Source organism: Felis catus, chromosome A2 (genome assembly GCF_018350175.1).
Source record: "Felis catus isolate Fca126 chromosome A2, F.catus_Fca126_mat1.0, whole genome shotgun sequence".
Classification (NCBI taxonomy): domain Eukaryota; kingdom Metazoa; phylum Chordata; class Mammalia; order Carnivora; family Felidae; genus Felis; species Felis catus.
Genome location: NC_058369.1, coordinates 91219665 through 91243773, shown reverse-complemented (window position 1 = coordinate 91243773; position 24109 = coordinate 91219665). Strand labels below are relative to the sequence as shown.

The 24109-nt window shown below is 38.6% G+C and overlaps 1 protein-coding gene and 1 long non-coding RNA gene across 7 annotated transcripts in view; one reads left to right on the top strand and one right to left on the bottom strand.

Annotated features, from left to right (window-relative positions):
- DMTF1 (cyclin D binding myb like transcription factor 1) overlaps window positions 1–1743 on the bottom strand; it is a 46214-nt gene extending 44471 nt beyond the window's left edge. For 3 of the 6 annotated variants that reach the window (XM_019825404.3, XM_003982713.6, XM_023250314.2), the window contains exon 1: window positions 1602–1741. The gene's annotated coding sequence lies outside the window, so the exon portion shown is untranslated. Of the gene's footprint in view, window positions 1–1214; window positions 1479–1601 lie in introns of those variants that run through there. The other 3 variants (XM_019825402.2, XM_019825405.3, XM_019825403.3) reach the window with 2 other exon arrangements.
- A 6-nt stretch (window positions 1744–1749) lies between these two features.
- The window catches only part of LOC111559489, a 34911-nt gene continuing 12551 nt past the window's right edge, over window positions 1750–24109 (top strand). Inside the window, exon 1 of the long non-coding RNA XR_002740461.2 lies at window positions 1750–1940. This is a non-coding gene — a long non-coding RNA (uncharacterized LOC111559489). The remainder of the gene's footprint in view (window positions 1941–24109) is intronic.

Below are 24109 nucleotides of genomic sequence, written 5' to 3'. Positions count from 1 at the left end.
TCAAGCTGTTTTTTTGCCCCTGGTGAATGAAACAACTCTCACATCAAATTTTACACTCTGGCAATTTTTTCCTAAGGCTGAGGGATTTAATTTTAATTTTTTCTTAAAACTTAACTAGATTTCTGTATCTGAGCCTAATAAATCATCTCTTATCACTACACCTTCTTAGTAAAACGCTACGCTTTCGGCATATTATCACCAGAGTCTTTAAATGTTACAGTGGTGGTAATTACTCAAATTACTAACCAGAAAACAGTGATACTAAAAAGCTGGGAACAAATTTAAAGCCAGCTCACAGAAAGAATCCTAATAGGAAAATATGAAAACCTTTGAAAAAGAAAAAAAGATTTTCCGTTTGTAAAACTTTCAACACAATGGAAAAATATTTTCTTACTTAGACTGTAGCTTAAACGCTATAAATGGTTAATCGCCTTTCACGAATTAAAAAGTATAATTAGTACAAGATCAAAAATTTCGAAACGGTATATTCTATGCTGACAACATTGCATATTCGAAAGTCACCCTACAAAATACGCATTTTATCGGATGTCCCAACAAGCTGCCTCGCCTGTCAGGAGGAACACAGACGATCAATCAAGTTATGAGAAAAGCAACCACACACTGCATTTGAATTTCCAAATTCAATCATGCAAAGTAGAGATAAGTCCTGACTTATATTTCATGTAATTATAACCATCCCCTTAACTTCACCGAATATTTTTATTATAAAAATACATGCTGTATCATTCAACTGCATACAACGGCACTTGGCCACCTCTACTGTCATATCTATGCCAGAGAATGGGTCAAAACAAAGTATATTTTTAAGGACAAGAAGATTAAAAAATTTAAAAACTCATTCAGAACTCAACATATGACGATTACTACTTTGCAGACGCATTTTACTGTTCTCGGCTCGACTAGGGCACTCTCACTCGCAGTTAGTCCCTGCCCCTCCTTCTTAAAAGAGCCTGACATATTATGGCCAAGCAACCCCGATTCCCTCGGCACGGGCCTTGAATAGCAGAGCTAGAATGAATCCCAAAAGATGGAAGAGTCTAAGACGCAAACAAGGTAAAAGAAAAAAAGGGGGAGGGGGGGACAAGACCCGCCCAACTCTCTCAAGCCCACCTCTCCTTCAATGGACTACATAAACCTGAAAAGGAAATAAACAAAAAAGGAACACCAAGAGAAAGCAACTAAGGCTCCCTTACTCTCTGCATTCTCGGGCCCAATTCTCTACCGAAGCTCTCGGCCCACCCCACCCCCAGGGGTCCCGGCGCCATTTAGCTCCTCCGAAGCCGCCGCCATTTTCCGCCCCCGCCGGATCGCTGCTGCGCCTCGGCGGCCGCTCGCTACCCCACTCAGTAGCCCGAGCCACTGCCGCGGGCCGGGCCCCGAGAGGGAGGCCCTGGCCTGAGCGTGCGGGAACGGCAGCTTCAGCGTCACGAAGGCCCAGCTCCGACCCCGCCCGCGGTGCCCGGGCGCCCGGAGCCTGCGCCGGCCGGCGGGAACAGGATGGCAGCAAGGGGGCCGGACAGGCTCCACTGGGCGGAGCGGCCCTGGCGGCGGTTGGGACCTGAAGGTTCCATCGCACTTACTTCCTGTTTTGGGTCCGGGCACTTTGGAAGAACCAGGATGGAGGCTCCAAAAAATACCAGGATGGAGGAAGCAGCCACGGGCAAGAGTGGCTGCAGCTGGAGTGAGCGAGCGCGACGAGCCACCGGAAACGGAGCTACGGCCGCGCCCCGCCCCCAGCCCCCGCACGCTCCCCCTCCCGCGCTCCGCTCCCTCGGGACTGCTGTGTCTGTTGGCTGCTCGCGTCACTTCCGACCAAGTCGGAGCGCGAAAAAAGGTCTCGGGTAATTGGAGCTTCGGTACCGTTCTGGGTAACGTTCGTTTGCGGTCCGCAGCTTCTCTTTACCTACTGGGAGACCTCGGTACTGACAATTCCGCTGCTGATGCTGTAAAGAAGGCCCATCTTTCTTGGGCGTAACTGTGGTCTTTCTGGCTCTGGTGGCAGTGGCGCCCCGCTGGCCGAGTTTCATAAATTCGCAGAGCTCGGAGCGGAGACAGCCGGGTGTGGAACGGAGTGAATGCCGTGTCTAGATGCAAAAGAAAGTTGGAAATTCTGTGTGGCCCTTCACACTTAGTTTGCGTTGCCCTAGGCGCTCGGTGTGAGGTGTTCCCTCTTTGGGCGTGTGATGTTCTGGTCAAATGTATCCTTTGTGAGCGAAGGGAGGTGCTGCTATAATGCACAGTCAGTCTTGAAGCGTAGGTTTTCTAAGCTAGCTGCTCTTGAGTAAGTGGGAAGCTTTTAGGAAGGACCTAGACTCGGACCGAGCCCCTAGACCAGCCTTTTAGAAGCTCTATGAGACCCTGGCAGAGATTTTGTTTGTAGAGTTTTAAGGCGTTGAAAATCTTTTGGTGTAGTGGTGTGAAACTGTTACAACTCTGTATGATTCCGAACTCATTTTACTTGTTTATAAAACTAAATACGTTGTAGTCTTTTTTCTGTATTGGCATGAAGGGAGATTAAAAGTTAGACTTGACTGATGTTCTTTATTCCAACAGCTTTGTGTAGACTCACACTACATTGACACAAGGGGAATGTAGTCGGCATCAGTCGTAAAGGTCAAATAAAGGCTCTGCAGAACGTGAATATGTACTACTAAATTGGTCCTAAGGAATTAATGAGATTAGTAATACTTAGTAACTTCTCCCCCTCCATTATCTTAGCATGTTTTGATTTTGCCACAAGGTTGTGGTTTCCTTTGACTACAAAGTATAGTTGAAAGACTTTGTGGAAAGAATAATTCATCAAAGAAACATGGAGGAGGAGAACAAAAAACCACACTGACACGGGTTTAGAAACTTATTATTTAGATTTTAAGCCAAATGTACTTAGTTTTCACCAGTGGTACCCATTACCATGCTATTCTTTATAGTAAAATAATTTCTCAGCCATAAATGCTGGGTTTCACAAAGGGACAACAACGAGATACTTTTATACACCTATTAGAATGACTAAAAAAAAATCCGCAGACAACACCAAATTCTTGTGAGGATGTACAACAAAGGGAACTCTCATTAATTGCTAGTGGGAATGCAAAAGGTTACAGTCACTTTGAGAGACAGTTTGGCAGTTTCTTACAGAACTAAACATTCTTACTATATGATCCAACAAATTGCTCCTTGATATTTACTCGAGTTGAAAACTTATGTCTGTGTAAAAACCTGCATGCAGATATTTATAGCAATTTTATTCATAATTGCCAAAACTTGGAAGAAACTGGGATGTACTTTAGTATGTGAAGGGATAAATTGTGCTACATCTGTACAGCAGAATATTATCCAATGCTAAAAAGCAATGAGCTATCAAGCTATGAAAAGACACGAAGGAAGCCTAAATGCATATAACCAAGTGAAAGAAGTCATTCTAAAAAAGTTACGTACAGTATGATTCAAACTAGATGATATTCTGGAAAGGGCAAAATTGGAGACAGTACAAAAGATAAGCAGTTGCCAAGGTTTGGGGCTGGAGAGAGGAATAGATGGAGCAGAGGGTATTTAAGGCAGTGAAACAATTCTCTTTGATATAATGGTAGATATAAGTCCTTCTACATTTATCATACCCCACAAAATGTAAAACACCCTATTGTGAACCCTAATGTGAACTATGGACTTTGGGTTCATCATTTGTAACAAATGTACTGCGCTGGTGGATGATGTTAATACGGGAGGAGACTATGCATGTGTAGTGCAGGCGGTATATGGGAAGTCTGTACCTTTGTCTCAATTTTGCTGTGAATCTTAGACTACTCTAAAAAAAATCTATTTAAAAGAAAGAATGAAAAGGCTAGATAAGCTTTTGGATTTGGACAACATGAGCCAGCATTTTTTGAGTGCTTACGTGTCAAATGTTTTACATGTCTTAAACTCATTTAATGTTCACAAGTGCCAAAGGCATTAGTACAGTTATTACAAATGAATCCTCTTTTAGACAACCAAAAAAAAAAAAAAAGGAAAAAAATGTCAAGGGACACACAGCACATAAGTAAATGGTAGAGTCAGAATTGAAGCCTCAGCTCAGACCATATGGTTTTGCAGTTTGCAAAGTACACTTTGGCAACAGCCTTTAAAAAAATTTTTTTTTCAATGTTTGTTTATTTTTGGGACAGAGAGAGACAGAGCATGAATGGGGGAGGGGCAGAGAGAGAGGGAGACACAGAATCGGAAAGAGGCTCCAGGCCCTGAGCCATCAGCCCAGAGGGCAACAGCCTTTTTATAATGAAAACAAATAATTACAACCAGTTTCCAGAGTCTTAACTGGAAGATGGACATGTTTGGCCAATTTTCAAAAATAAATGCCAGAAGCAACGTTTTATTACATCTAACTTTATTACCAATATGTGATACTTTGCATTCCATTATGGTTATGATGTAAATCACTCAATTTCTAAATAAGTACATAGGCAAAACCATGAGGTAGAATAGTGTTGAGGAATAGATGTTGGAGGTTGACCTGAGTGTGCCTCTTGGCTTTATTGCTTAGTAGTGGATATGGTACCTCACCACACAGCTGCATTAGCCTTCAAAAAATGGGAATAATAAAATCTACCGCCCCAAATAATGGAGGCATGCTTTGCACAGAGCCTGACATGTGTAGTAAGCACTTAAAAACGGAAACTAATAAACCCCTGAATTAGAAAAGCAATTACTCTCAGAGCAGTTCTAATGAAATAATAATTACATATGTAAAATCATTGACATTAACATTTATGAGGAAGTGGTTCCTAATTAGCCACATTTTTCATAAAGCATAACCATATAGGATTCTTTTTCAGCAAGGCATAACAGTGGTGTCTAAATTATAGTTTGGCTGTCCATTGCCCTCTGCAAAATTTTGCAGCCTGCGCTCTGCTGCACTCTGCTGTTAATTCCCTGAAAAAGTCAAGCCCATCCTCATAATTCTCCCTTTCTTGGTGAGTTTCTTTCATAACTACGTTTAACAAGGTCCATTGGTATTTACTTAGGGAGGACAAATGTATTTTAATATTAGTTTAATACATAATTTTTTTTTGAGAGAGAGAGTGCGAGCAGGGGAGGGACAAAGGGGGAGAGGGAGAATCCCAAGCAGGCTCTATATGGTTAGCACTTAAGTGCTCAGAGCTGATGCAAGGCTCAAACTCACGAAACCACAGGATCATGACCTGAGCTGAAATCAAGAGTCAGACGCTTAACTGACTGAGCCACTGAGGTGCCCCAGTTTAATACATAATTTTTTTAAAATGTTAATATTTTTTTTGAGAGAGAGAGAGAGAGACAGAGTGCAAGTCGGGGAGGGGCTGAGAGAGAGACACACACACAGAATCCAGAGCAGGCTCCAGCCTCTGAGCTGTCAGCACAGAGCCTGACAATGGGGCTTGAACTCACAGAACCCAAGATCATGACCTGAGCTGAAATCAGATGCTTAACCAACTGAGCCACTCAGGTGCCCCTTAATACATAATTTTAAAAGCAAATTCAACATCCATTTGTGTTAAAAATAAAATGGGTATAGAAGGAATGTACCTCAATATAGTAAAGGCCATATATGACAAGCCCACCCCTAACCATACCCAGTAGTGAAAAGCTGAAAGTTTTTCCTGTGAGATCAGGAACAAGACCAGAATACCCAGTCTTAGCACTTTTATTCAACATAGTATTGGAAGCCCTAGGTGCAATAATTAGGCAAGAGAAGGAAATAAAAGGCATCCAAATTGGAAAAGAAGAAGTAAAACTCATAATCTGTCATAAGCAAATGACATGACATTTTATATGTAAAATCCTGGACTCCATCAAAAAACTGTTAGAATTTATAATTCAATAAAGTTGCAAAATACAAAATCAATACACAAAAGTTGGTTGCCTTTCTATACACTAATAACACTGTCAGAAAGAGAAACCAAGAAAACAATCCCATTTACAACTGCATCAAAAAGAATAAACTACTAAATTTAAACAAGGAGGTGAAAGATTTGTGTGTTGAAAACTACAAAACATTAATGAAAGAACTTGAAGACAAATAAATGGAAAGATATTCTGTGCTCGTGGGTTGAAAAGATTAATATTGTTAAAGTGTGGGGGTGCCTGGGTGGTTAAGTGTCCAACTCTTGATTTTCAGCTCAGGTCGTGATCTCATGGTTCATGGGTTTGAGCCCCATATCAGGCTCCCTGCTGTCAGTGCAGAGCTTGCTTCAGATCCTCTGTCTCCCTCTCTCTCTGCCCCTTCCCCACTCGTGCTCTCTCTCTCTCTCCCTCTCTCAAAAATAAACATTAAAAAATATATATAGTTAAAGTATCTGAACTACTCAAAGCAATATACAGATTTAATAAAACCCCTTAAAAATTCAAATGGCATTTCCCACTGAAAGAGAACAAAGAATACTAAAATTTGTACGGAACCACAAAAGACCCCAAATAACCAAAGCATTCTTGAGAAAGAGGAACAAACCTGGAGACATCATCCTCTCTGATTTCAAACTGTATGACGAAGCTATATTAATTAAAAGAGTGTGGTATTTGCGTTAAAAACTGACCCATAGGGGCGCCTGAGTGGCTCAGTCGGTTAAGCGTCCGACTTCAGCTCAGGTCACGATCTCGCGGTCCGTGAGTTCGAGCCCCGCGTTGGGCTCTGGGCTGATGGCTCAGAGCCTGGAGCCTGTTTCCCATTCTGTGTCTCCCTCTCTCTCTGCCCCTCCCCCGTTCATGCTCTGTCTCTCTCTGTCTGAAAAATAAATAAAACGTTAAAAAAAAAAAAAAAAACTGACCCATAGATCCAAGGAACAAAATAGCCCAGAAATGGACTCATGCATGTGTGGTTAATTAATTAATGACTGAGGAGCCAAGAATATATAATGATGAAAGGACAGGCTCATCAGTAGATGGTATTGGGAAAACTGGGCAGCCACCTGTGAAAGAATGAAATGGGGACCACTATCTAACATCATATATAAAAATTAACCAAAAAATGGATGAAAGACTTGAACCACACCTGAAAACATAAAACTCCTAAAAGGAGACACGCAATAACCTCCCTGACATAGGCCTTGGCAGTGGTTTTCTGAATGTGACACCAAAATCAAAAGCAACAAAAGCAAAAACAAATAGGACTACCTCAAACTCAAAAGCTTCTGCACAGCAAAGGAAACCATCAACAAAATGAAAAGGCAACCTATTGAGTGGGACAAAATATTTGCAAATCATATATCTGATAAGGGGCTGATGTCCAAAATATGTAAAGAACTCATACAATTCACTAGCAAAAAAAAAAATAATCTGATTAAAAAATGGGCAGAAGATCTGAATAGACATTTTTCCAAGGAAGATACAGGTGACCAACAGGTACATGAAAAGATGCTCAACACCACTAATCAGGGAAATGGAAACCAAAACCACAAAGAGCTATCACTTCACACCTGTTAGAATGGCTATTATCAAAAAAGTGAGAAGTATTGATGACGTCATTGAGAGAAGAGAACCCTTGTACGCTGTTGGTGGGGATGTAAATTGGTGTAACCATTATGGAAAACAGTATGGATGTTCCTCAAAAAATTAAAAATAGAATAGCCATATGGTCCGGGGGCACCTGGATGCTTCAGTTGGTTGAGCATCTGACTTTGACTCAGGTCATGAGCTCATGGTTTGTGAATTCAAGCTCCACGTTGGGCTCACTGCCGTCAGCGCAGAGCCCATTTTGGATTCTCTCTCCCCCTTTTGCTCTGCCCCTCCCCTGCTCACGCATGCATATGTACTCTCTCTCTCAAAAATAAATAAACATTAAAAAAAAAAAAGAATAGACATATAGTCCAGAAATCCTACTTCTGGATTTATTGAAAAAAAAATGAAAACACTACCTCAAAAAGATATATGCACCACATATTTATTGCAGCATTATTTATAGGAGCCAAGATATGGAAACAATCTAAGTGTCCATCAATGGATGAATGGATAAAGAAGATGTGGTATATATAAAATGAAATATTAGCCATAAAAAATGAAATCTTGCCATTTGTGACAACACGGATGGACCTATTATTATGCTAAGTGAAGGTATTGTGCTAAGTGAAATAAGTCAGAGAAAGACAAATACCATATGAGTGTATGTGGAAAATTAACTGCCCCGCTCCCCAAAAAACAAATCCCAAGCTCATTGATATAGACAGCAAATTGATAGCTGCCAGAGGTGATGGGTTTAAGTTGGAAGAAATGGGTGCACTTAAATTTTTTTTAGTAACTAAAGAAAAAATAATAAAATTAAATTTATTATAGTAACACCATTATGTCTTTAACTCGCATAATCATTGTAAGGATTATCCATAATGTTATTTGAAGTCTAGGGTAGCTTTCTGTAGTTGCACATCTAGGTCATTTCCACCTTAGTACTTAGTCACTGTATACTTAGGGGATGCAAGAGATTTTTAATATCCTAGGATTTGCCTAATTAGGAATTAAATATTTTGTAGAAAAATCATGAGAAATAATTCTATCCCAAATAGAACTTACTATATTATAAAAGTATTTATAGTACAGTTATGGTATTTGCTACATTTGCTAGTTATGATTAACTCTGTTGGACTCTACATTTTTATAACACTTTCTTGAACCTTATCAGTGATAGAATATTGATGAAATTATTCTTTTTATGAAAGGATGATATATTAATGAAAAAGTGTTTCAAAATACTGAGAGGCAGTTTCTGTTGTTTGATGATTAATTGTCTTGTGTTTTGGATGGTGTGAAAGAGATGTTTTTACAAGGGCTTTTGTCAAAGTACACGAAAACTACAATTATTGAGAGGTTCATTTTCTTTCTACACCATTTCTGAATCCTGTTAGTACAGTTTATGGGTTACATTGGAAGGCCTTCGGAAAGTTCTGGATATCTGATGGGGAACGAACAAACTGTCCCTGGTTAGGCCTATACATCAAGTTCTTCCAGGTCCTTCTTTGTCTCACTTCTCTCCTCTAGGCTTTTCCCTGAGACTCATGGCACTCCGTCTTATAACCTTTTCCTGCCTCTTCCATTTTGTGACAGTGTCTTATCTCCACATTCTTTTAATCTTTCAACATAGTCACCACCTCTTCATACCTTCTTCACTTTTTCTTTTGTAACAGATCTTTACTGAGACTTATTAATGGAACGTTAGCAAAATTTGGCTTGTCTTTCAGTTAGGCAAATGGAGAACTAAGGCTTTGGATAATGCCAGCAAGTGAGGATAAAAGTTTTCATTCTGTCCTTGAAATTTTTTGTGTGTGCAAAATAAAACAGTTACTTTACTAAGGTTGGGAGAATGTATGAACCCAGATTCAAGGACCCATTCTTTTACAGTATGTCATAGGGGAGAGAAGGACAATAAGCCAATAAATAATTGCCAATTTTTATAAGTTCTGAGGACAGAAACAGAAGGCTCTGAAAGCGAACTTTCCATAGAGTGTTCAGAGTAGGGCATTCTGAGAAGACATTTGAACAGAGACTGGAAAGAAGAGAAGAAATCACCATAGTAGGGGATAAAAGGTAGGAGAGCATTTATTCAGTTAACATGGGAAAGAGTGCATTTGCAGAAAGCAACTGGCTTACATGATGTTTGTAAAAGGGAAAGAGCACAGTGTTGGTAAGGGGGTAAGCTCAGTCTCTCTCACAGTCGTTAATTCAGTTTAAGTCCACTTCTCTAAGATTGGAAATCAGCATGTGCCCAGAGGTGGCTGGACAATTTGCTACCTCTGCCTTATCATATAGCTTCAGTTTGCCAGCATATGGTATGACACATTAAGTTAATAGACGCTTAAATGTCTGTTGAGATCCAAGATAATTAAGTATCTTAAGCCAGGAGATCAGGAAGCTAGTCATTTCTTTTCTTTGGCGATAGTTACTGACTACAGGAGAGCTCATTTGTTTTTCAGATACTGTCAGTACTTACATAACTCTGGAATAAAACAAATGCTACCTTTTATTATTCCTGTAGTGCAAAGAGGTTATTTTAACAGAAGGTTGGGTGTTACTTTATTGCCCAAATCTCCTTATCCCCCTAGTTACAGTATTTTAAGGATAAAAGCGTTACATTTTAACCAGCAGATGTCCCTGTTGTTTAGCAAGATTTTTGTTTTCTTTCCACAGTAGTAGCTTCAACAGTAGATGGGAATTTTTTGGCTTGAGTTTGTTAGTGGTACACTATGGTAGACCAATGACAAGCCTCAAGAATAAGAAAACCAGGGGGATATGCTTTGAAATCTAAATGTGAAAGGTGTTCTAGCATTTAAAGACTTGTCACTGATGTATCCTCTTCTCTTTTATTCAATGTACAGCATACAGCTAATTCTCTTGCACAGAATATGCAGTGAGTGACAGAAAGAAACAAGGAACTTGTGTAACCTTTATAGCTTTGCACATCTGTGATACACCTATTCATTGGTTTCATTCTTCAGACATTACTGAGCACATACTTTGTGCTGAGCAGTATTTTAGGGAGAAGGAATATGGTAGAGAGCAAGAGAGGTAAGGTCCCTGCCCTCAAAGAACATATAATCTAATGCAGGAGCTTACATTGTACTAGTTTTTTTCAATGTGTCCTTGTAAAAAAACAAACAACAAACCCTTCGTTAAACTACCAATTTACTGACTTATTGCAACTGCCCATAAGACTTGCTCATTGTTAGCAACTTAATGAGACAAAATATGAATCAAATCACTTGGTGTCATCAGATTACTCTAAATTGCAAATACTAGGAAAGATCAATGTTCATTGGTCTTGCTTAGTCAAAGCACTTTGGTTTTCTTTTAATGACAATGCAGTTCTTTAATATTTTTATTAGATTTTTAATTTTCATTCCAATACAGTTAACATACAGTGTTATATTAGTTTCAGGTATAAAATATAGTGATTCAGCAATTCTATACATTACTCACAGCTCATCATAAGAGTATTCACCTATTTCACCCTTCACCTATTTAAGCGTCCCTCCCCCCGCCCCCCACCTCCCCTCTGATAACCATCTGTTCTCTGTATTTAAGAGTCTGTATCGTGGTTTGACTATTTTTTCTTTTTCTTTGCTCATTTGTTTTGTTTCTTAAATTCCGCATATGTTTGAAATCATGTGGTATTTGTCTTTCTCTGACTGACTTGTTTCACTTAGCATAATACTCTTTAGTTCCATCCACATCGTTGCAAATGACAAGATTTCATTCTTTCTTATGGCTGAATAATATTCCATTGTATATAGGTATATATACTACACCTTGGACACTTGGACTGCTTCCATAGTTTGGCTATTATAAAAAATGCTGTAATAAACTCAGGGGTGCATGTGTCCCTTTGAATTAGTGTTTTTGTATTTGTTGGGTAAATACACAGTAGTGCAAATATGGGTTCATAAGGTAGTTCTGTTTTTAATTTTTTAAGGAACCTTCACTGGGGAAACAGTGGCTGCACCAGTTTGCATTCCCACCAACAGTGTACAAGGGTTCCTTTTCCTCCACATCCTCAGCAACACTTGTTGTTTCTTGTGTTGTTGATTTCAGGCATTCTGACAGCTGTGAGGTGATATCTCCTTGTAGTTTTGATTTGCACTTCCCTGATGGTAAGTGATGGTGAACATCTTTCCATGTGTCTGTTGGCCACCTGCATGTCTTCTTTGGAGGAATGTCTGTTCATATCTTCTGCCCATTTTTTAATCGGATTATTTGTTTTTTGGCACTGAGGTGTATCAGTTCTTTCATACATTTTGGATACTAACCCTTTATCGGATATGTCAATTGCAAATATCTTCTCCCATTCAGTAGGTTGCCTTTTAGTTTTGTTGATTGTTTCCTTCACTGTGCAGAAATTTTTATTTCGATGTAGTCCCAATAGCTTATTTTTGCTTTTATTTCCCTTGCCTGAGGAGACATCTAGAAAAATGTTGCTATGGCCGATGTCCAAGACATTACTGCCTATGCTTTCTTCCAGGATGTTTGTGGTTTCAGGTCTCACAGTTAGGTCTTTAGTCCCCTTTGAGTTTATTTTTATGTATGGTGAAAGAAAGTGGTCCGGTTTCATTCTTTTGCATGTGACTGTGTAGTTTTCCCATCACTGTTTTTTGAAGACACTGTCTTTTTCACATTGGATATTCGTTTCTCCTTTGTCGAAGTTTAATTGACCATATAATTGTGGGCTTACTTCTGGGTTTTCTGTTCTGTTCTATTGATCTGTGTGTCTGTTTTTATGCCCGTACCAGACTGTTTTGATCACTACAGCTTTGTAATATAACTTGAAATCTAGAATTGCTCTACCTCCGGTTTTGTTTTTCCTTTAGGGGATCCTTTGGCTGTTTGAGGTCTTTGTGGTTGCACACAAACTTTAGGATTGTTTGTTCTACTTCTGTGAGGAATGCTGTTGATATTTTGATAGGGATTACATTAAATCTGTAGATTGCTTTGGGTAATATAGACATTTTAACAATATTTGTTCCAGTCAAAAGCACTTTGAACAGTAAGTGCTCAAAAATGTCAGATATTATTATTTGTCTCACCCATCATAGCAACAAAAACTGAAAAGCAGAAGAGAATTGTGATATTTGTTGAGTAAGATTTGTTAGGTAATGATTCTATCTCCGTGAAGACAATTGGGATATAAAAAATTTCTTAACATTTATATTGAGAAAAAAGATTTATGTGGAAATAAAAATAGCTAACAGTAGTCTATTTTTAGATATCTTTTTAATTTGTTGTAAACTGCCTTTCAAAATATCAGCCTATTGCTGATAAGTATGGAAAGAAATATTTTAAGTTCCATTGTTCTGAATTTTATGTTTCTCTGAAACTCCTTCTTGGAAACTGTTCTGTTTTCATGTTTCTGGGTAGTGTTTTATGCATTGGAGAAAGTGACATGGCCACTTATTTGAGGAATCTCCTACTGAGGTTCACTGCATACCTTTAATATGTATACAACAGAAGCATGTAAACATATGCAAACTAAAGGTCTTTCTTGGCCTTAATTTTATGTTAGATTTAAAATCCAAACTCAACAGAAACCACTGTTTATTAAGGAAACAATTCCTCCAAAAATAGTAACCTGAAATAACAACCTAGTCTTCTAATACCTACCTATTTTAAGAACATCTACATTACATTAAATTTAACCATATCAAATTAAATTCCAGAGCATAATACCTTTGTTATAATGACTGCATCTTAAGTGGGCAGACTTGGTAAAAATATGTAATATATAATTTTTAATTTAATGAGATTGAGAATAACAGGATTAGGAAAGCAGAGCTTCTGTGGCCCATCTGTTCAGACTCGAGAATAATATTATTACATATAATCCTGTTTTAGAATTGTAGCCATTGCAGCAGTATTATATTGATACTAGCAAACTTAGAGTAAGGAAGATATGTGACTCCCACAGTCACAATATCCCTAATGTCTTTACCCTCTGTTTATATTTCTTACCAGAAGTTTACATTTAGGCTGAACTTTGGTCTGTGTTAGTCCAACCTGGTATAATAAGACATAAGGCTGTTACAGCCATTCTTTGAAGGTGAAACTCCTTTCTCTATTTCCATTATAATTGGATAAGCTCTATTTTTGTTGAACAGGAGCCCATTTTCACATGATGTTGCAGTCTTTTCTTTCTTTTCCTTTGCCAAAGAGCCATCTGCTGTGAAATCATTATTGAGAACACTCTTGATCTTGAGCCTGTAATAAATTTTCACAAGAATCTCCTCTGAGAAGGAACCCATGCTGCTTTACCATTGTAGACCAATTGTGGGAAAAATATACAATACAACAATATTTCATACATAATGTTATACATAACTATGTTACTTGAAAAGGTCACAGTAAATATAGTACTCTATATACAATCTGTCTCTTGTAGTGGCCCAAATCAAAAATGAATCTGAATTCTTTGCTTCTAGGCCTTTCCTACCTCTCTCTTCACTGTAACTACACTTTGATAAAGTAATAAATTGGATGAAGAATTTAAAAATTAGATTTCTCTAGGATAGGTGGCTTATAACTGCTGGTAGGGATGTAACTAGTGACCAGAGTTTTCCTACCATTCTCATATTGACTTGGTAGTAACATATAATATTATTAAATGTTTTATTTAAAAAAAAACTAAAAAAAACACACTAAAATGGTTGATTTCGCTTCTGTTTATTGATGTTTAAACAAATAAAAGGTAAAATTCAGTCCTGATGAATAATTTAAAGTCATAGATCATACACCAAAGCTTTGCAAGTAATGCCATTTCTTCAGTAACAAGCTTTCAGAAGCTCCCCAGGCCCTGATAGTCGTTTGTTCCACCTCTCAACAAATGAGCTTCACAGAGTCTTTAACTCCCTCGTTGGCTTCCCCCACTAACATGCTGATCTGTGTTCATCCTGATCTGTGTTCATCCTAACTTCTCTGCAATCCTAGAGATGTTCATTCTCTTATTCAAGGCTAATCTCTTCTTTGGTGCTTTTGATCTGTCTCCCTCCTAGGACTATGCTCATGCCTTCCTCTATGTTTCAACCACTGTAGTCTGGTTACTGCCTCTAACATGCCATTGAAGATCATTAATGGCCTCCATGTTGCTAAATCCAATGAATAATGTTCTATTATCACTTAACTTAATTTTTCAGCAGCACTGCCTCCTGAAATGACGACCTCTTCTTTCTCTGAATACTATTTTTTTCTTGATTTTGAGATATAATACTCTCTTTTTTTCCAGGCATAAAGAACAGTATCTTTTATTGTATCAAGACTAAATGCCTAATATTTAGCCTAGTGTGATGTATGGTGGTTATGCTTGAAGCAATAATGATACTGTTGGCTATAATAAGTACAGATTTCCTTGAGTGGCAAGAACAACAACAAGAAAGAATTAAAAACTTATAGGATGTTCCTTATGCTGTAGGAATGAATCTGCTATGTATATTTATTTTTTTTCTTTTTCTAGACAAGATATTTATTTAGGAAAGTTTAAGTTTTATTATATTTCATCTTAAAAGTTTTTTTTTTAATTTTTTAGAGAGAGAGAGAGCACACTGGGGAGAGGCAGAGAGATAGAGAGAGAAAGAGAGAGAAAATCCAAGCAGTCTCCACACCCAGCACAGACCTGAACGTGGGGCTTGATCCCAAGACTGTAAGATCATGACCTAAGCCGAAATCAAGAGTCAGATGCTTAACTGACTGAGCCATGCAGGTACCTCTTATCTCAAATAGTTTTAAGCAACATGGCAATGGTTGGTACTTTTAAATCACTCTGTAATTCCCTCTGTTTCTCTAAATACTTCTTGGCTGGCCTGACTTTTCAATTTTAGAGTTCTTTGTGGTGATTTCTCAAGCCCACACCTCCTTCTCTTTCTGTTCTCTCTTCCTAAGTGATTTCATCCACTCCAGTGACTTCAATTGCTGTCTACAGTGATGACTCCTACCTGTATAATTCTGCTAATCTACTATGCCCTGTTGGATGTGGCACTTGGCCTAAATGTGGACGATTATATTTTTCAAAGATGGCTGCAATGGTATTTCTCATCCAACATGCTCTTCATACAATACAACTTTGATACTCCTCCCACCAAGAGGAGGGACTCCTCCTCTTGAAATGGAACAGCTTCTGTGGCTATTTTAATGAATAGAGTATGAAGAAAGTCATTCTATGTGACTTCTGAAGATGGATCATCAAAAGCCTATCAGCCATCATGTAAGCAGCCATCATATAAGTAGTCCAGCTGCCAGACCATCAGGAAGCCCAAATTTGCCCATTCAGAAAAGGCATATGAAGAAGCATCATGTAAAAAGAGAAACATGACTGGAGAGCCCCTTGCTACTCCAGCCTCCTCTCCAAATTAGGTATCTATTGCTGCATAACAAATTACCTCCAAATCTTTGAACAGCAAGGATTTATTACCTCATAGTTTCTGTGGGTCAGGGATTCAGGAGTGGCTTAGCTAGGTGATTTCCTTAGGGAATCTCTTGAGGTTGCAGTCAAACAAGATGTCAGCTGAGGCTTTCAGTCAGACTGGGACTGGAAGATCTAGTCCCAAGATCGCTCCATTCACATGGCTATTTGCAACAGGCTTCATCCTTGGCTACTGACTGGAGACCTCAGTTCCTACCCTTGGGTCCTTTCCATAGGGCAGCTGGATTGTCCTCAAGCACATGGCCACTGGCCTCCCCGAGAGCAAGTGATCCAAGAGTGAGAGCAAGGAAGAAGCTTCAGTGCCCTTATGACCTAGTTTCAGAAGTTACACATTGTCACTTCTATTTTATTCTATTCATTGGAAGTGAGTCACTAAGGCCAGACCACATTCAGGGGGATAGGGATCTGGCTCTACCTTTTGAAGGGATTTGTAGATACCTTTCTTTCATCCATTGTTACAGCTCCTGCCATTATCTGACTGTGAAGGCCTGAGAAACTTGTCAGCTGGAACTATTATCCCAGCCTTTCCCCACATCCTCATCCATAGAAACTATAAGCAATAATAAAATGGTTATTGTAGTTTTAAGCCACTATGTTTTGGAGTAATTTTCCTTTCTTTTCTTTTTTCTTTTTCGTTTATCCTTTTTTCTTTTCCTTTCTTTTCTTTTCCCTTCTTTTCTTTTCTTTCTTTCTTTCTTTTTCTTTCTTTCTTTCTTTCTTTCTTTCTTTCTTTCTTTCTTTCTTTCTTTCTTTCTTTCTTTCCTTTCTTTTCTTTCCTTCCTTCCTTCCTTCCTTCCTTCCTTCCTTCCTTCCTTCCTTCCTTTTTAACACTAGCTAACCAGAACATGGGGTCTTTTGGACTAAGCCCTGGAATGCCAGAAGCTACTTCATTCTTCTCTGGGAACCCTACAAACTCATCTGGGGTTTCTATTCCTTTCTTTCCCTCTGACCTAGGATTTTGACTCCAAGAAGGGAGTAGCATAGGGGAGCCCTTCTCATCTACTACAGCTTGTTTTCTTGTCAAAAATTTCATTTCCTTTGGTTGCGTAAACAGCTCTTATATCATCAGCATTCTCCCCATGCTCCAGTTCACGATATAGACTCTGAATCTAGGTGGTCTAGGCCCTTCTATTAGTTTTTAAATGAAAGTTTTTAGAATTCCCCAAACCTTTTTTTTCCTCCTCTATAGTTCCTGGCTCTTAAAGACTCTGAGTTTCAATATTGTCTCATATAAATTTATTAAAGTCCATTCAGAAGTTTAATTTACTTCTTTGTTCTGGTCTGTGTGTATGTTCTTCCTCTGAGGCAGTGTAGAGAAAGCTATCAAAGTTGCCTTTATGAAGGGTAACAGCTATGAGAAAGTTCAGGAAGGAATAGCAACCCATTAATAGCTCAAAATTGTTATTATACTAAAAGAATACTTGACATATAGCATTTATGTTAAGTGCTATTTGATTTCACATAATTAATAAAAGTTTGCATAAACTGTATGTTCTAGTTATCTATCTATCTATCTATGATAGATTTTGGAATTTGGGAGATATGGAATTCATACCCAGAACTGGAATTCTAATTTATAACATTCTACTGTGGAAAATGGAGATTAAAGGAAATATGTACCTGGAAATTATCAGCATTCTTAGGAGACAAGCAACTCAGCAGAGTGCATTCTGGACTACAGAGATGCCTCTGGGTCCCAAAAAGCAGAAATTGGTATATTCACCTGAGTCCTTTACAGTAGTGGAGAGATAGGACAGTGGTAATAGGGCATAGGAGTGGTAATAGGGCATGATACAGAGTTGTTGAGCCCTCTCACAGGAGATGAAGAGATTAAAAAGATTAGGATTTTCAATATTTTATATGTGAGAAGCTGAAAAAAATTGTTTGTATTACTTTTAACATATTTTTTAATATAGCTGTCACAAATATTTGCAAGCCATAGTGTGTGCAGAGAGGGAATGGTGTCTCATTTTAATAGATATTCTTGTCTTTGTTAAAGTCCCAAATTACCTGAAATTCTGCTTGTCAGTTTTTAGTAGCATAAAGGTTACCTGAATATCTGGGCAGAAAATTGAAGCACCCTCCAGTAACTCAAATTGGACAGAGTCATGTTCTCCATTTGCAGTTGACCAGATATTTTCAACTTCTGTTTTTGTATAGTTTTGTTAGTGCAAAACTCTAAGGAGATTTCCACATATAATCTGAAGCTGGCCCTTGTATGAGGAGGGAAAGGAGAAACCAAAGAAAGAGGCAGATCACTCCAGGTTGTAGGTGGCAAGGTTTTTTTTGTTTTGTTTTTGTTTTTAATTTTTTTTTATTTTTTAAAATTGTACATCCAAATTGGTTAGCTTATAGTGCAACAATGATTTCAGGAGTAGATTCCTTAGTGCCCCTTATCCATTTAGCCCATCTCCCCTCTCACAACCCCTCCAGTAACCCTCAGTTTGTTCTCCATATTTATGAGTCTCTTCTGTTTTGTCCCCCTCCCTGTTTTTATATTATTTTTGTTTCCCTTCCCTTATGTTCATCTGTTTTGTCTCTTAAAGTCCTCATAGGAGTGAAGTCACATGATTTTTGTCTTTCTCTAATTTCACTTAGCATAATACCTTCCAGTTCCACCCACGTAGTTGCAAATGGCAAGATTTCATTCTTTTTGATTGCTGAGTAATACTCCGTTGTATATATATACCACATCTTCTTTATCCATTCATCCATCGATGGACATTTGGGCTCTTTCCATACTTCGGCTATTGTTGATAGTGCTGCTATAAACATGGGGGTGCATGTGTCCCTTCGAAACAGCACACCTGTATCCCGTGGATAAATGCCTAGTAGTGCAATTGCTGGGTCATAGGGAAGTTCTATTTTTAGTTTTTTGAGGAACCTGCATACTGTTTTCCAGAGTGGCTGCACCAGCTTGCATTCCCAGCAACGATGCAAAAGAGATCCTCTTTCTCCGCATCCTCGCCAACATCTGTTGTTGCCCGAGTTGTTAATGTTAGCCATTCTGACAGGTGTAAGGTGGTATCTCTTGTGGTTTTAATTTGTATTTCCCTGATGATGAGTGAGGTTGAGCATGTTTTCATGTGTCGGTTGGCCATCTGGATGTCTTCCTTGGAGAAGTGTCTTTTGCCCATTTCTTCACTGGATTATTTGTTTTATGGGTGTTAAGTTTGATAAGTTCTTTATAGATTTTGGATACTAACCCTTTATCTGATATGTCATTTGCAAATATCTTCTCCCATTCTGTCGGTTGCCTTTTAGTTTTGTTGATTGTTTCCTTCACTGTGCAGAAGCTTTTTATTTTGATGAGGTCCCAGTAGTTCATCGTTGCTTTTGTTTCCCTTGCCTCCAGAGATGTGTTTGTAGGTGGCACTTTTGATAAACAAAAGGAAACTTACATATGAGGCTTGTCTTGAGCAAGAGGGAGCAAGATGAATGGATTCAGGCACACACCCTCCAAATCATAAAAGTTTACAAAGAGGGCCTCATTGGGCTCAGTTACATATGCTATGTGGGTTTTTTCAACACCACATCCCTATCTCAAGGCTATGTCCTTGGGGCAGCCTCTGGGAGCTGAAAGGCAAACAGAACCCACATCTGAAGGATAGGAGAGGGGCAAGGAGCCTCCAAGTGCCCAGGTCTAGCTCATGGATCAGTTGGTGGTCACGTCTTTTTGATGATGTCTCTGACAAGCTTACATAAGAAGGACAGGACTATCTTGTTCAACAAGGAATTTCTTCTAAGAAGGCCTTCTTGTACCTGGTTAACATCTGAAAGGTCAGTTTCTGTGAGAAGTGACAGGTGGACACTCACATAGGGCTTCCCGATGACTCCTGGTTTGTGTTTATTTGGTTCTAAATAAACTTTCTCCATGACAGCTTCTAATGGTGATGAGGCCTCTTCACCAGTGAATTATTTTGTAATCAGGCATATTGCAATCTTTTAGAAATGCACAGTTGTCCATCTGCTAGGTTATTTCCACTAATACGGAGTCCATTTCGAAAGACAGAAATTAGCCAGTTCATCCTGTTTGCTTAACTGATGTGTTAGTGTCAGTACACAAAATGTAGTTGAGAAAATTAGGTGAAATTCTTAAAATCTGTGAAGGCTACGTTTAGCCTACTTTTCAGTTAAGAAAGTGATTCATACTTCTTATTTATTTCCAGTAGCTAAAACTTAACATTATTTAAACCTAACTAAAAGCTCTCTCAAATTGCTAACATTATAGTTGCTATAAGTAGCATAATTAGAAATTCTGCATTGGTTTCTTTTTGATTATGTTTTAACAACTATGCTTAATGCTGTTCTCAGCACCCTTGTTTGTTTAAAAGTTGTGGATTTTCTTTCTTTCTTTCTTTCTTTCTTTCTTTCTTTCTTTCTTTCTTTCTTTCTTTTAAAGGAGCTGTGGTGGTACTCTGGTACTCACATGTTGAGGCCTCCCATATCCTATCTCATAAAATCAATGAAAGATTGCTTCATTTCCAAAGTCCACTTATGTTTAGATCTTTCCATAGGGTCCTGAAGGTTCCTCTAATTCTTGTATCAAAGTGTACACTCTATTTTACCTTGAAGAATTGAATCTTAGGGCACCTGGGTGGCTCAGTCAGTTAAGCATCCGACTCTTGATTTTGGCTCAGGTCATGATCTTGTGATTCATGAGTTTAAGCCCCACTTCGGGCTCTGTGCTGACAGTGCAGAGCCTGCTTGGGATTCTCTCACTCCCTCTCTCTCTCTGTCCCTCTGTCATTCTGTCTCTTTCTCTCTCTCTCAAAAATCAATCAATCAATCAATAAATATTTAAAAAAAAAAAGAATTGAATCTCTTCACCAGTTATCACAGGGCTTCTCATTCTAAGAATTTAGAGGCTTTGTGGGAGAGTTAAAAGTTTCAGGGAGGAGTTATAGCCTTCCACTATTTCCCTGGCTTCTATCTCTGTCTCGTATTCTCTTCTATCTTTCAGGGACAAAGCTAATTTCTCTTCTTGCCTTACATATAGCATTTTAGTAGGCTAATACACTTGATCTAACTTGTGGTAGATGCTACTACTGTTCTCCATATTTGTTCCCCTCTTCTTCCATAGTTGAGTAGAATATTTGAGTGCCAATGTAACAATACATTTCCTAGCTTCGTGTACAGACAGGTATGATTGTATGAGTGTCACTAGCCAATGTAATGTAAACAGAACTGAAGTATATAACATTAGGGGTTTTCCCCATAAAGGAATGAGCCTTTCCTCCTTTTCACTTTTCTCTCTTCCTTCTGGCTGGAATGTGGATGTGGTGGTAAGTATGCTCTCGAACTATGCAGATAAGAGTGACAGGACCAGTAGAGCAACAAGATGTACTGACATGATGGAGTCCCTATGCCTGCCCTTGACTGACTATGCCTTGAGAGAGGTAAATGTTTATTTTCTTAAATCACTCATATTTTGGGTTTCTGTTTCTGTAGCTGGGTCTATATTCTAATCCGTGCAATGCCCTTAAAGCTCCCACCCTTCACACCAAGGCATTTCTTAAGAATACTAAGGGGAAGGGGCGCCTGGGTGGCTTAGTTGGTTAAGTGTCTACCTCTTGATTTTGGCTCATGTCATGATCTCACGGTTTGTGAGTTCAAGGCCCACATTGGGCTTTGCACTGACAGGGTAGCCTGCCTGGGATTTTCTGTCGCCCTCTCTCTCTGCCCCTCCCTTGCTCATGATCTCTCTCCTCCTCTCTCTCTCTTTCTCTGTCTCTCTCAAAAATAAATAAACATTAAAAAATGTTTTTAAAAAAAGAATACTAAGAGGAAGTCAGTGAGCCAAAATTTCTCCCCCTTTTTATATTCACATATGAAACTTTCTGTACAAGGGGAATATGAGTGATATTTGCTTAAGCAGAGATGTGAGAGTAAAGGCACTTCAGGTGAAAGAAAATTTCATGAGGAAAAATATTCAGGAAAGTGAAAAGAACTTATAGGGAATAAAAACACCTGCAATTTGGGTGAAGTGTAGGGGAATTCTGGAAAACAAAAGTGGAAATGTGACTTGGCTGGGTAAGGTATTAGAGGCATACATCCGTTCGTCTTTGCTGCTTTGTCATGTGGCAGTCATCTCTCCCCGCCACCACCCCCCAAAAGCCATAATTTTAGTGTGTTAAAACAATTATTCACTTACTACTTACTAAGTTGGCAATTGGGACTGGCAGCAGTTCATTAGTTCTTCAACTCTTTTGCTTGGGTTTACTCATGTAGCTGCAGTCAGCTGGAAGATCAGCTGGGAATGGATGGCTTCATTCACATGTCTAGTTGATAGATTGATGGCTGGTGTGGCTCAGTTCTCCATGTTGTGACTTCAGCCATTTGCCTTGGGCTTGTTCATAGAGCAGCAGTGTTTCAAGAGCAGCAAAGGCAAGACCCAGTGCTCATGGACTTGCTAAGCCTCTGGTTGTTTCACATTACCAAGTCACTAACTGAGCCCATATGTGACTTTGAAGAAAGGACTTCACCTTTTGATAGGAAGAATTGTACATTATCGGAGACAATATTTTGCAATCTGCTAGGATACTTGGATACTAAGAAATTTGGACTTTTAATTGGTAGACAGGGAGGAAGGACACAGACTTAGAGATCAATCCTAGATGTAACCCAAAACTGTATTTTTGAAAATAGTCTTTATTTTTTAGAATAGTTTTTTTTAGAATAGTTTTAGATTTATAGAAAAATGAAGATGATACCGAGCCCCTATATATCCCACACCCAGTATCCCTTGTTAATAACATCTTATATTAATATGGCATATTTGTTAGAATTAATGAACCAATACTGATATAGTATTACTAGCTAAAACATACTTTATTTAGATTTCTTTTTAAATCATTTTATCTTATTTTATTTTATTTCATCATGATAAGTATATTCTTTAATCCTCATCCCCTAATTCACCCATCTCTCCACCCACCTCCCCTCTGGTAACCATCTGGTAACCATAAATTCCACATATGCATGAAGTCATATGGTATTTGTCTTTGACTGACTTGTTTCACTTAGCATTATATTCTCTAGCTCCATCCATTTTGTTGGAAATGACAAGATTTCATTCTTTCTTAAATGAAAGTTTGAATTCTAATATTATTTATCTATTCATCTATCGATGGACACTGGGCTGCTTCCATAGTTTGGCTATTGTAAATAATGCTGTAATAAACTCAGGGGTGCATGTGTCCCTTTGAATTAGTGTTTTTGTATTTGTTGGGTAAATACACAGTAGTGCAAATATGGGTTCATAAGGTAGTTCTGTTTTTAAGTTTTTAAGGAACCTTCACTGGGGAAACAGTGGCTGCACCAGTTTGCATTCCCACCAACAGTGTACAAGGGTTCCTTTTCCTCCACATCCTCAGCAACACTTGTTGTTTCTTGTGTTGTTGATTTCAGGCATTCTGACAGCTGTGAGGTGATATCTCCTTGTAGTTTTGATTTGCACTTCCCTGATGGTAAGTGATGGTGAACATCTTTCCATGTGTCTGTTGGCCACCTGCATGTCTTCTTTGGAGGAATATCTGTTCATATCTTCTGCCCATTTTTTAATCGGATTATTTGTTTTTTGGCACTGAGGTGTATCAGTTCTTTCATACATTTTGGATATTAACCCTTTATCGGATATGTCAATTGCAAATATCTTCTCCCATTCAGTAGGTTGCCTTTTAGTTTTGTTGATTGTTTCCTTCACTGTGCAGAAATTTTTATTTCGATGTAGTCCCAATAGCTTATTTTTGCTTTTATTTCCCTTGCCTGAGGAGACATCTAGAAAAATGTTGCTATGGCCGATGTCCAAGACATTACTGCCTATGCTTTCTTCCAGGATGTTTGTGGTTTCAGGTCTCACAGTTAGGTCTTTAGTCCCCTTTGAGTTTATTTTTATGTATGGTGAAAGAAAGTGGTCCGGTTTCATTCTTTTGCATGTGACTGTGTAGTTTTCCCATCACTGTTTTTTGAAGACACTGTCTTTTTCACATTGGATATTCGTTTCTCCTTTGTCGAAGTTTAATTGACCATATAATTGTGGGCTTACTTCTGGGTTTTCTGTTCTGTTCTATTGATCTGTGTGTCTGTTTTTATGCCCGTACCAGACTGTTTTGATCACTACAGCTTTGTAATATAACTTGAAATCTAGAATTGCTCTACCTCCGGTTTTGTTTTTCC